Source organism: Gossypium arboreum, chromosome 9, assembly GCF_025698485.1.
Source record: "Gossypium arboreum isolate Shixiya-1 chromosome 9, ASM2569848v2, whole genome shotgun sequence".
Classification (NCBI taxonomy): domain Eukaryota; kingdom Viridiplantae; phylum Streptophyta; class Magnoliopsida; order Malvales; family Malvaceae; genus Gossypium; species Gossypium arboreum.
The window spans coordinates 79,229,379-79,240,099 of record NC_069078.1 but is presented as its reverse complement, the minus strand read 5'-3'; positions in this window follow the sequence as shown (position 1 = coordinate 79,240,099).

Genomic DNA, 10,721 nt, shown 5'->3' with positions numbered 1-10,721 from the left:
ATTGACAAAAATTTGTTAATGAGTTGCTTATTAATTTCTTATAAGCTCACTATGATCTGTAGGTGTGGTTGGCCGAATATTGTAAGGGGTTAATATGTAGTTTGTATTTGAATAGTTAGATTAACGTGTTAGTAATCCAATTGTAGGCGGTTCGTGTGTGGATCTCGTCAACATATCGTCGCAAGCAGTGTGTAACTAACACCCTCTTTCTTAGTCTAGATCGGCAAAAGTCGAAAAGCGAAATGGCGAAAACCGTATTTTATAGATTTGCGAGTGTGCGAATGCTCGTGAGGTAAATCGATTAATGTTTTTGGTAAGCTGCAATGTTTAGACTGCAAAGTGCATGATTTCTGTGCCCTCAATATTTTTGGGCTTAATGGGCCAAAATTGGAATGATGGGCCAACTGCCCAATTCGGTAAGAACCCTCAGTAGTGATTCTGTTAGTACGTGAAAGGTAGGAATATGCATGAAAAACCCTAAAATAGATAAATTATTGAAATACCTTTAAAAGTGAAAAATTTACGCTTTACCCGGGAGATAAATTACCAAATACCCCTAGGGTTAAATTGACCTAAATGCATGTTTGATCGTTGTTATTTACTGCATGCCATGTTGTTATTATCGATGCATGGGATGGGATATTGACGAGGAAGTACTGAAAGTGGCTTGTCCACGCATCGGAGGCTTTACCTCAATTTATCGTTAATCGAGCTGAAAGAAGGTCAAGAATCGTGGAGTGTTAAATTTGGGTGGGTTGAGCTATTCCCACATGGAGTGTATGGCTGGTACGGGTGGAGTGTAGTGGTTGGTGGGTTGAGTAGTCTCCCAAATGGGCTTGCATATGTTTACTAATGTTGCATGTATTTTGAAATGGGCCTATGGGCCATATCATTATCTGAATAAGGGCTAAGGCCCGGTTTATTGTAATCTGAAAAGGGCTCGCCCAAGACCACTTGTTACTTGAATGGGCTTAGGCCCAATGGGCTTGAGCTGACTTGGGCTTTGAATGGGTTTTCCTTACACATGAGTTTCCCAAACTCACCCCTTCTTTAACCTTGCAGGTGAGTCTTGATGTGGGTGACTTGGAGAGGAGGGGATTCAGAGTGGCCATTGTGAACACTTTTGGGTTTGAAAAAGAGACCTGGTTTTCTTAAGTTATTTTTAATTACTATTTAAGTTTTGGGTTGTAATAAGGCCATTTTAACTTTATTTTCTTCTTTGATTTTCCGAGATTATATTATTTTAAACAACTTTAAATTGATGGATAATAATAATTCAAATGGGCTAGACTTAGGGCACGATTTCAAAACGATATTTTTAAATAACACGATGACACGAATATTCAATTTACCAAAGATAACCATTCAAAGAAATTTCAACTTGTTATAACCAAGTGTGGCAATGGATGTGGACATGTCTAGGATTGGATCCAATCGGAGAGCTTGGTACTTAAGCAGCCTTCATGGCTCACCTCCTCTGTTATGGATACCTACCTGGTGCCCAGCTTCCATTCACTTGGTTAGTTTGACAAAATTCGACTTTTTTTTTTTTAAAACACTAAAAAGGGAACACGAGTTTTTGACTTCAAAGTGGCATGTCTGATTCGGCTTTAACGTCTGGGCCGGGTTTGGGGTGCTACACAAGTGTAGTGGGATAAACAGCCGTAGAGATGATAAATATTAGTCCTCAATAAGGCATGATTTTTTTGTTTTTGTATTATATGTGTAATCAAATATTTTGACCATTTATTTTACAATTTGTAATAATTTTATATAATCTTAATTTTTTAAAATTACTTTTTAAAATTTTAATAATTACTAATGATTTTTATAATTTGAAATATTTTTCTAATTATTTACAATTTGTTTATAATTTTATAGTATTCTGAACTACATTAGATTATAATTTCGATGATCATTTGTTTATAATTATTAAAACTTGTTTAATATTCATTTTTAGCCTCATTTCCATTTAATTACAAGTTTTAATAACATTAGATTATATCGTACTAATGAAGTGAGCGAAAGAAATTATATAAAATATATTTATAAATTATTTATTTAAAATTAAATTAAACAAAAATTTATTTTTAATTAAATTATAGGAGAGTGGTGAAAGATTTATTTTTAGTTGTTTTATTTAATAATTTTACATAAAACTATAAAGGTAAAAAGTCTTCTATGGTCTTTCTCAATTTTGATATTAAGTAAATTAGTCCCTCCTAAAAAATTTAAAATAATTTAATACTTATCAATTTTGAAAGTGTAACTAAGGACAATTAATAACGATGTTAATATTTTTTTGTCAATTGTTCATTTTTTATATGATAACAAATTTAGTGCTCAAAATTTATATATTCTATCAATTTGGTCTTGATTTAACAAATTTAATTCACAACATTTATACATTTTATCAACATTTATGTAAAATATATAAATATTGAGGACTAAAATTTTGTTATGCCAATCAAAATTATACACAATTAACAAAAAATATTATCGTAATTAATTATCCTTAATTTTTCGCTTTCAAAATTGATAAGGATTAAATTGTTTTAATTTTTTAGATGGACCAATTTAATAAATATGGAATTAAAAGGAAATGGGAGGTGTTTTTACCATTATTTTTAGAAAAATGATTTTAATTTTTTTCTAATTAAATTAGTGTTTAATTAACTTGTGATAATAGAAACCTAATTAATAATTTTATAATAGAATAGATTTAAATCATAAAATACAATTAAAACACAATACAATTACATAAAATTATGAATTTTTTTAATCACACACTATTAAACATATAATCGAATGAGATGGAAATTAACTACAAAAAGATTTCAAATTGCAAAGACCGAAATAAAAAATTAAATTAAAGGTCAAAAGTGGGGGACAATGAAATGATATGATATGAAATCATGAAATACTACTAGGTTAATCTTCAATTTCTCACATGGAATTTATCTCCCGTAAAGTGATTAAGTCTAATCAATAATTCACATCCACAGCCTTATTTTTCTTACATTTTGATTTCCAGATCTCATCATAGCTTCCTTTATTTCCACCCATATCCACATGCAACCAACTATCACAATTTCTGACTGCTAATTAACATGCAAAATGGTTATAAAAACTACACCATGGATTCTTTTAAATGAAAATGTTTTTACGATTCCTTGGAAAGAGTATAATAAGGTGTGAACGGAGGGCGAAAGAAAGTCCAATTTAACTGCGAACCATGTCCTAAAAATGATAGGCAAAGGCAGTACTGTTTGTCAGTTAAGGTATTATATAAAGCAAAGAAATGTTATGTCAAATACTCAAGCATTGTTTACTGAAATATCAGAATAACATGACAGCATTAGGTTTTTTTCTCCCAAGATAGAAATGAAAATGATCAGTGGTCAAAATCTGGCCCTTGTGTTGATAATTTTGCTGCTAAAGTTTTTGCTAAGGCGAGGAGCATTCGCGCTTTCCCCCCTCCGTTGGAACCCTCTTAGATATGTGTGGCTTGATTGGTGCCGGAAGGTATATGTATTTTTTATATTAAGAGTTAAATTATATTTTATTTTTTTATTTAAAAATAAGTAAATTAATTTTATAGGTTAAATTAAAGAGTAAATTGATTATTTTGTAAAAATATTCATCCAGTTTTACTATTAAAATTAATCATTATACATGTCACTTTCTAATTATTTTGTCAATCACGCAATTTTTAATAGTATATTAATGAATGAAACTTTTAACAGAAATAATTAATTTGCTCTTTGATTTTATATACAAAGATTAATTTACTCATTTTTAAGTAAATGAGACAACATGCAATCTAACTTCCAACATAAACACCTCCATAATACTTTTACCTCTTGAAACAATTCACATCCCTCAAACCACCCCAACTGTGAGCTTTTAGTTGTGGATTTTGTTAGAATCGACCCGATTAAGCAACAAGAAAAAAAAAATAGCGGAATAAATTGAGAAATTGAACACACAAATTTAACGTAGAAAAATCTCCCCAAAGAGGATAAAAAACCACGGGCAAAAATAATTTTACTATAATGGCAAAAGAACGAAGAGTACAAAAGATGGAGATAAAAACTAAACCCCGAAAACTCGAAAACAAAGAACCCTCAAAACGTAAACACAAAATTCTCTAAATGTGTTATAAGTTCTAATATCTAATGGGTGTATTTTCTAAGGTTGTAAAAGAGCCTATTTATAGGTTAAATAATAATAAAATAATCTAAACTAATCAGTGTTTGATTGAAACAAATAAACAGAGTTTAACTGAAATATTATTTCTCAAATTTGACTGAAAATAGGAGTCATATTTAACAAATCTCCACCTTGACTCATATTGATACAACGCCATTTTTGCCAAAGCTCGCCACGAGCCTATCTTGAACTATGCAGGGAGTTAACTGAGTTGAATTTGTACTTAGAAACTGGAAGACTTCTAGCCTTCTACTTGTACAGTACCAAATCAAAACTAACCCAAGTCTAATTTTCACGAACATATTGCCCTAACTTTTCATAACCTGCATCTAAAAAAGGATCTCTCTTTAACGAAACGGTCATACCTTTTTCCCTCTTATGACCAAGTTGCCTCTGCTCCAAATGAGTTGACTTTGACTCCATCACGGACGAGGGACATTCAATTTCAACGGTCACTGTAGAACCTTCCAGAATATAAAGACTGTCGGTTCTTTTACCTTTTAACAAAATAAGAGCTCCACGAGATACTTTAATGTTGCTCGACTTGATGTTGATTTTGCATCCTTTCAAGTCTAAAATACTCAATGAGATGAGATTCTTTCGTAAATTAGGTACATACTTGACATCTGAGAGTGTCATAATCGTCTCATCGTGTATCCTAATTTTAACAATACCAATACCAATTACCTTACTAGATGAATCGTTTCTCATGTGCACAACTCCACCTTCAACCGAACTGTCTGTGGAGAACCATTCTCTATTGGGACACATGTGGAAAGAACATCCGAATCTAGGATCCACTCGGACATGAGCTTGGAGTTATTGCTCATTGGCACTAACAAGAAATCATCACCGTTTTCATCTGTCAAATTAGCACCAGCTACATCTTCCTCGTTACTCACAACAGCTTTTTTATTTCGCAATTTATAACAATCTGCTTTGACGTGACCTAACTTTTTAAAATAGCGACACCTTTTGTCTCTTTTCTTTGATGCTACCAAAACGGAAGCTTGCCTATCCATCTTGCTATCCAAATGAAACTCATTGTTAAGTTTGTCTCTACTCAACAAATGACCCTTCACATCTTCAATGAGAGTTTGTCTCTGCCATAAATCAGGGTCTCTCTGAAAGACTTGTATGAAGGGGGTAAAGAGTACAATAATAGCATAGTCTGATTTTCATCGTCAATATGAACCTCAACATTCTTTAAATCATTTAAAAGAATAATGAATTGACTGATGTGATCTCTAAGAAGCTCACATTCGTTCATGCGAAACGTAAATAGACATTGTTTCAACACTAAACGGTTAGCCAAAGACTTAGTCACATAAAGAGTTTCTAACCTTTTCTATAAGGCGGATGATGTTTTCTCCATCAATACCTCCTACAATACCGTATTCGCGAGACACAACTGGATTGCAGACAAAGCGTTTTCATTAAGCTCTTCCCATTTTGTTTTATTTAGATTCTCAGAATTTTTTCTGGTAAAACCTTTTTCAAGCCGAATTGAACTAAAATTGCCATCATTTGAACTTGTCACAGATTGAAATTTGTCTCACCATCGAACTTCTCAATTTCAAACTTTATTGTTACCATATCTGAATGAGCTGATTTATGAAAATTGAACTAGCTCTGATACCACTTGTTAAGATCGACCTGATTAAGCAACAAGAAAAAAATAGCAGAATAAATTGAGAAATTGAACACACAAATTTAACATGGAAAAAGCCCTTCAAAGAGGACAAAAAACCACTGGCAAATATAATTTTACTATAATGGTAAAAGAACGAAGAGTACAAAAGATAGAGATAAAAACTAAACCCCGAAAATCCGAAAACAAAGAACCCTTAAAACGTAAAACCAAAATTCTCTAAATGTGTTATGAGTTCTAATATTTAATGGATGTATTTCCTAAGGTTGTAAAAGAGTCTATTTATAGACTAAATTTATAGGTCAAATAATAATAAAATAATCTAAACTAATCAGTGTTTGATTGAAACAAATAAACAAAATTTAAGTGAAATATTATTTCTCAAATTTAACTGAAAATATGAGTCATATTTAACAGATTTTGTCTTTACCAATTTTATGAATGCCAGAAGCGTGATTAGTTTGATTAAGCCATGCTTTGTTTACATTAGTTTTTTATTGCCAAATGTCGTGCAACAATTAACTTTGAAATATATATTTAGAGACAGCAACGAGTGTGCGGATGTTATGAGTTGTTTAGGCAACAACCATCTTATTAATTCCATCTTTTATGGAAGTTTTTAATTTCGACTTGATTGTTATTTGTTCTGGATTGTAGTAAGACCATTTTAATGATTTGACTTCTGTAAACAGGTTCATCCCTTACTGCTTGATTTATTTTACTTACTCATCCTTGATTAAAAATATATTATTAATGGTTACAAATGTTCGAAATTGTATTATATAAATATACATTATACGATACATATAAAAATGAATAATTTTAAATATTATCTCAAAAAAATAGTTAAGAACATTAATACAAATTTGTTTAACTATGTATTTCATCAGTATAAATTAAAATTGCATTTAATGGCTATGATAATGCATTGCCAATTAAACGAATGAATTGTTGGATGGATTTAGTTTTAATTTCCAATTACCATAATTTTAGTGATTCTGCATGTCACTAGATTTTTTTTCAATTCAAATTGAATATAGAAAAGAAATTTTAATTTTAGATATTTTAATTTTATGTTAATATTTTTCAAGTTTTTCATTTTCCATTATAAATGTTTTACCATTCTCCATGTTTTGAATTTTTTTAATATATTCATATGATATAAAAAGTAAAGAGAAACAAGGTTTACAAGAATGGCACATAAAATGATTTTAAGGATAATGTTGCTAAGGTTGAATTCAAAATGTAGAACAAGAATCTCAAGTTTAAATTCAAAATAGATACAACAAAATATTTCTTAAAATTTGAAGAGACGTTTGACTAGGTTTATTGGTCATTATTCTCCTTGATATCCTCTTGGCAAACGGAAGGGGGGAGAACTACCATCAGTTTGACCTTGAAAGCAAAAAATTATTTCTTGGATATCGTTTGGTTAAGACATCAGCTAATTCATCAACAGTTGAAATATACGACACCTGAAGATGTTTCTGGCAATCTTGATCTTGAACAAAAATAAAAATCAAGCTCAAGTTGCTTTGAGTGAAACTGAAAAAACTGGATTGGTAGCTAAATATGTGGCTGAGACATTATCATACCAGATTTTTGGTATGGTAGGAAACGGTTGGTTAATTTCTCGAAAAAGACATTGTAGCCAATAAACTCTAGAGGCGGCGATGCTAAGACATGGTATTAGTGCAAGATCGAGCCATTGTTTTTTGTTTCTTTGAATGGGTTGAGATTAGGGCCATGAATATAACATAAGCCGAGGTATTTTTTTGGACAATTTTGTCACCTCCCCAATCCGCATAAGAGATAGCTAAAAGAGATGGAGAACATGACGATTTGGGTAGGAGACCATGGTCTGTTGTACCTTTTAAATACCGAAGTATGTGTTTCACATCTTGCCAATGGTTGATAGGAGGTGAGTGTATGAATTGAGTTGTTTTGTTACCTGTCATGGTTACGTCGGGTCGGGTAAGACCTAAGTATTAAAGAGAATCCACCACCTGCTGAAATGATATAGGATCTTCAAAATGATATCATCAACATACACAAGGTAATAAGCAGTTTTACTTCCAAAAGAATAGATAAAAAGGGAGTTGTCAGCTTTGGATCCTTTGAAACCATTTTTTTGCAATGCCAATGTGATACAATAAAATCAAGCTCACTGGACTTGTTTCAAATCGTATAAGGACTTCTTTAAAGAACACACATGGTGTGGCTTGGTGAGATATCTAAAACCTTGGGGTTGTTCTATGTAAACCAACTTTTCAAGCGTCCCATGTAAAAATGCATTGGATACGCCAACTAGAGTGGACAATAAAAGATGAGACGAACCGTGGCTGGTTTGATGACGGGGCTAAAGATTTCAGCATAGTTTATGTCTGGTTTTTCATGAAACCCTTGAGCCACACGGTTTGGTTTTGATGCGATAAATCCATTTGCAACCAATCACATTTGCTGCCCATGATCTTGGCACTAAATCCCATTTCCCATTTGCCATCAATGCATCTATTTCCTCTGACATTACTTGACGCCAAATTTGTTGTTTGGTTTCCTCTTGATATGTGCACAAGGCGATGAGTGTCGTATGAAAGACTTTGTATTTTAAGTTGCCAGTTATTGATCTAGTAACCATGGGGTGTTGGTTTTGATCATGATAGGCATGCGAGAAAATAGAAATTGGTGATAGCAGTGGACCGAGAACTAAAGATTGCTCATCACATTCTCGAGAACATTTGTTCAATAAGACATGATGAGAAAAAAACTTTATTGTTAGATAATGGCAAACATTTATATCCTTTATCAATAATGCTATAACCAAGAAAGCACATTTGGTAGAAACAGGTTCCAGTTTATTTTTAGTGCAAAGACGAAGCCATGGATAATAATAATAACAAAAAACACGAACAAGGTTATATCCTCCATTACGTTGAAAAATTAGTTGATAAGGTGATATGTGGTTTAGCTTTGGAGAAGGTAAATGGTTTATTGTATAAACGATAGTGGCAAAGGCCTGATCTCAATATTTTGGTGGTACATATGACTGGTATAAATAAGCTCGACCTGTTTCAATAATGTAGCAGTGTTTTCATTCAGCACATTCGTTTTGCTTGGGTGTGCTTGGACAAGAGCTTTTTTGTATAATGGCATTTTCGGCAAGGTAGTGTTACACTTCACAACCAATCGAGTCGTCGGTTCTGAATACAAGACGTCACATTTGTTGTCAGAACAATTCAGATTAACTCGTACTTTAAGTTTAACATGAAAATCAAATATTTATTCAATCATAACATGTCACTTCACAAAACTACTAATTTTTTATTAACTTGTAAATATTTCCGGATTAATAATCAAATTGTCTCGACTTAAAGAAATTTGATCTTAAACTGAATTTTTTGACACCAACAAAAGTCACATCGTTACAGATAGTATTATAGAGTTTGATATTCCCTCGATTGAAATTATTTAATGAATTTACTAAAAAAATTCAATTATTGCCCAAAATTTAACAAAACAATTGAAAACGAAACAATTGGAGAAGGAACAAATTAATTCTATGGGTTCTTTAGCTTGATAATTAGAATCATGAACAGATAATTTATGTGATTTGCCATGTTTCACATAAAAATGGATCGACTTTAGTAGTAGATAATTTATTTTAAAATAAAACTTTATTGACAATTTAAATAAAATTTAATATGTCTAACACAAAGATGGATCAACATGTTATGATGTAATGTTTTAACTATAGTTTAATATTTGAATAGTTTAGTTTAAATAAAATTTATTTTATTCATATTAATATTATTTGTATATATGCTCTCTTAACAATTTTTGTACGTAAAACAAAATATTTATAAATATTGACTCATTAATTACTTAATATTTAATTAATACTAAGTTAAATCTATTTCTTTAAATGTAAAAACTTCAATAAAATTTTTAGATAATGTTAAATTTTTAAAATGTCTAAAAAGTTATTTTAATTTTTAATTTTTTATTAAATATATTTTAAAAATAAATTAAATAAAATTTAAAAGGTATTTCCATTAATTTTTTAAAAAAACTTTAAGTTGTGACTTATTAATCGGTGTTCACCTACCTTTACAATAGTTTGGGTTTAATCATCATTGTACAAACAAAAATATTATTTTTTAAAAAATAAAAAATATTTATAGAAAAGTATATCTTAAATTATAATTAAATTTAATTTTTAGACATTTTCGAACTTTTTCAAACTATTTATACATATGCATTTGATTTCAATAAAAACATCTTTTCCATAAGTATTTTAAATTAATAAATCCATATAAAAATATTTAAAACTTTATAATTACATTTTTGGTTAATGTACTTGAGATGTTCCTCTACTATAGGGACCTGTTCAAATTAGTCCTATTATTACTTTCAACTATTAAAAGAATCAAATAAAGATCAAATTAGAATAGAATTAACATTTATTATATAAAAATATATTTTACTGCTTAATGAGTTAATATTTAAAGTTTTTGTGGTTTTGTTAGTGAAATTTTTGTTTACAATTGAACTGCAATTGAAAAAAAATATTAATTCTTTTACAATTTGAACTTATTTGATTCTTTTAATAGTATAACATATACTAAATTGATCAAATTTTAATGATAAAACAACAAATTTGATACAGTTCCTACAATACAAAAACTTCCTAGATAAATTAATCTATATTTTTATTAAATTTAAGCAGTTTTATACTTTAAATAAAAATTTTGAAAGTCGTGTTTTTGAAAATTTTAAAGCTAATATTTATTTAAAACTATAAAATAATTAAATATATTTTTAATTGATGCACTGATCAACCTGTGAATTATACAACTAT